Source organism: Convolutriloba macropyga, chromosome 14, assembly GCF_964194025.1.
Source record: "Convolutriloba macropyga chromosome 14, txConMacr16.3, whole genome shotgun sequence".
Taxonomy (NCBI): Eukaryota; Metazoa; Xenacoelomorpha; order Acoela; family Convolutidae; genus Convolutriloba; species Convolutriloba macropyga.
Window position 1 is genome coordinate 2,043,505 of NC_134481.1, and position 4,127 is coordinate 2,047,631.

Sequence of the window (4,127 nt, forward strand, 5' to 3'; positions counted from 1 at the left end):
GATCCAGGTGAAAGTGAGTGAGGAATGGTGAACTGAGATGTTGGTCACAACCGGTGCAATGGGATACACTGCCTCATCCAGAGTCAATGGGAATTGAATCTCTAAGTCGTCTTTGAAGATGAGCCTTGAGAGACAAAAGTTGGCCATTTAAGGGGAAAACTAATTTTTCACATTGCAATATCATAGACTGTAGTGTCCCGTGGTATCTGCTCAATTTTCCCAATTTTGGTCCCAATTTTGCTTTTTTCAGCGTTAATCTTACATAATTTTGGCCTTTCTAAGTGTCGATACTACATAATTTTTGCGTTCATCAGCTTAGATCATACATAATTTCGAGTTGCTGAGTTTAGATCTTAAATTTTTTGGCGATTCTAAGCGTTGACCTTACACAAAAAAGCCCTGATTTTAAATTTCTGTTATTCGGTTATTACCGAACGAAATCTTTGAAAAAGTTTACAACTATTTTTTTTCTGATTGAGACTTTATATACACTGGAATCTTCCATACCAAAATTGGTTGGATTTGAATAAATCCTTCACCCAATGAGAATTCTCATTTTTTAGAATCGGACATTATCAAAACATCCAAAATTACAAAAGAAAATTTGCGAATTCCCAGCCAAACTACACAAAAATTGTTTTGGATTTTTTTTTGGATTCAGACTTTATATATACTGGTGATCTCCCACGCCGAGTTCGTTTGGACTTAAAAAACTCCTCGAACCAATAAAAAAATACCTGTTATAAAAATTAAAGACAATTTTTGCAAAAAAAATAGCAAATTTCTGTTTGAAAAGCTAATTTTTCGTAGACAAGCTACCACAAAATTTCGTTCTGATTGAGAGACTACAAACACTGGGGATAGCACTTACGATGTCTGGTTGAATTTGAATTGCAACCCGATAAAAAATTATTTTTTTGATAGGACATTGTCAAATTTTCCAAAAATTGTCCAACTTTTTTCTAGACAGCTACACCAAAATTTCTTTCCTGGCTGAGATTTTTATATAATAATTGAATATTAGTAAGATCAAGTTTAACTTACAATCCATTTTCTTCAAGATGGCCGCAAATATTTAAGTGTTGAATTTATTTGAGCTGAACTGTAAATTAAAATCTTAAATATGTAAGACCACCGCTAAAACTTAAAAGGTTGAAATTATGTAAAGTCAACACTCAAAACAATTCAAGATCAACGCTAAATTATCTATACTTTGTATTGTCTAAGTTTTGCGTTTTTTAGCGTTGACATCTCCGCCAGGGTCACATTGAGGTCCTCATTAAGGATCAGACCTATCGAGACAGAATTTGTCAATTGTTCATTTTTCTGGCCAAATTCGTTCTGGCCAAAAAAATGATTCAAATTTCATTTCCATTTCTCAATTTTCCCCAACAGAAGAAACGCTGTTGCAACCGACAATTGGGATAAATACAATGAATTGGGATAAAGACAATGAAAAAAATATGGGCCCCACTTTTATTAAACAGCTGTTTATTGATAAAGTAAAACAAGGCGGCTCGTTAATGTGCGTTCGCACATGATGTTCCGACCCGAGCTCATCTACATTTTTGACTTAATTGTGAACCAAATGAAGAAATAACAAAAATAGGTTTTTGAGGTTAAAACAACCGTTACACAACCTATCTACTAATTGAATTACATAATGCCATGCCTTATTGGAGCGCCAATGAGATCTGACCTTAAAGAGAATACGACACAAAAAAACAATTAAAAAAATAGCAAAAACAAAAACTTCACGGCAAAAAGTGAATATCTAAATTTAATAGCACATACGAACATTGTCAAAATGCAGTCAGATAAAACCTTAACTACTCAAATTTAATTTCTCCCAACTTTACAGCGGACGGAAAGTTTACGTCAGCAAATTCAAGAAAAAATTGAGCGAGAAAAGTGTCGAAGGCATTTAACTTTTCTCTAAAAACTTTTTTATATTCAATTAATTTTTGAACAGCCATGAGATCCCCCTTCTGTGTCAATATAATTTTAGAAATTCAAATATGAACAAATACAATAGAACCACGAAATTTTTGAGAAAGCTCGTAGTATCAACGCCATTAATTTCTTTAGCTTTCAAAGGAATCCACTAAATACGCTAAATTATGCCTCCATGGGACAAAAAGGTTGACGCTATTCGTATTTGGTCAATAGGACCTTACAACAAGTTTTTGAAGACGAAAATAACAACAAACAAAGACAGGCAACAACCAAAAATTCATTAGAAAAGTGCCAGAAGAAAATGTCGAAGCAATTTAAATCATATGTTCTTCTCTGAAAACTTTATATATGATCCCTTAAATGTCTTCCTTATACCAATGGGAACTAACAGTATTAGGATAATGTGATAAGATTTCAAAAGGATCCAAAAATAAGAAAAAGTACCCAAAAATTTGAAAAAAAATAAGAAAACTATTGGCCCTGAAGTTTTAAAACTAATAGGTAGAAGATAAAACCGCTAACCAGATTATTTTTGAATGCTTTAGAAATAAAAAGGGATCCTGTAAGTACTAAGACTGACTAACAGTCCATGAAAAAAGTTTAGGATCGGTTAATGTTCAAAAAAATTTCGAGAAAGTTTTTTTAAAGTTTTAACAGCCATTAAACTCAAAAGCTTTTAACGGAGGTCAATAACTACGCTCAGAAATAACACGATGGCAGAAAAAAGATGTTTGTCATGCATAGATTATCAATAAGAGATCACAATAAGTCTTAAGACTATGAAAACAACAATTAAAACATGCGAAAACCTAATTTCAGTAGAAAAGTGAGAGAAGAAAATTTCGAAACCATTTAAACCATTAGCTTTTCTCTGAAAACTTTGTCTGTGATCCACTGAAAGAGTCTTTTCCAAGCCAACAGAATTAGAGTAAAATTTGGATAATATGTTTATATTTGGATAATGTGATAAGAGTTCAAAAGTAACCAATAATACAAAAATATCCAAAAAATTTTTTTCAACAAATTTAAGTTCTTGTTATTGAAGTCATATAATCAATAGTTAGAAGATAAAACCGCCAAGGACATTTATTTTAGTTTCAGTAAAAAGCAAGTGAGTTTTGTCAATGCTGAGACTGACTAACAGTTCACGAAAAGTTTTAGATTGGCTAATGTTCAAAAAAAGAATTTCGAAAAATTATTTTTAAATTCTTAGCAGCCATTAAATCCAATAATTTTTAACGGAAATCAATAAATACGCTCAAATACATACAATAGGAGTATGAGGATGTTTATCTTGCATAGGTGAGCCATAAGACATCACAACAAGTCTTATGACTATGAAAACAATAACAAAATCAGGCAAAATTAAAAAATTCAGTAGAGAAGTTCGAGAAGAAAAGGTTCGAAGGCATTTGAAACCATACGCTTTTCTCTAAAAAATTATCTGTGATCCATTGAATGTTTTCTTGAAGCCAATAGGATCTTTCAATTTTAGGATAATGTGAAAAGATTTCAAAAGTAACCAATAATACTGAAATATCCAAAAAAAAAATTAAAACTTTTTGAAATATTGTGTCATTGAAGTCAGATTACTAAAAGTTAGAAGATAAAACCGCCAGCTAGATCAAATTTGGTTACAATAGGACTGAGGAGGGTGCTGTCATCACAGAGACTGACTTACAGTTCACGATAATAAGTTTATGGTTGGTTAGCGTTCGAAAAAGTTTTCGAAAAATTTAATTTAAATCTTAAGAGCCATTAGCTGTCCACTCAAAGCACTAGATATTTTCACTTAAATCTCATTACGAAACATATTGCACTGTTAGTCAATGAGTCCGTCCCATAAGACTCCAAAAAATTAGTAAAAACTCAAAAAAGAAATTCAAAATTTCATTTGAAATTACGAAAACTCTGAGTCGAAGTTAAAATAAACATGAGCAATTCCTTGACAACGATTTTTTTTGTTCATTGGGCTTCATTTGGCTGTAAAAGAGGTTTGCCATTAATGGAACCTCGATATGAAAAGTGACTTGTCTCTAGGTGACTTATAAAAGCAAAAAAAAAGTAGAAAAGTTTTATAAAAAAGAGCTCTCCAATAGATGTCGATTTTTTTATACTGATGCTCCCTATGAGACCAAAACTAGTCTTTTTTATCGCCTTTAATCTATTAG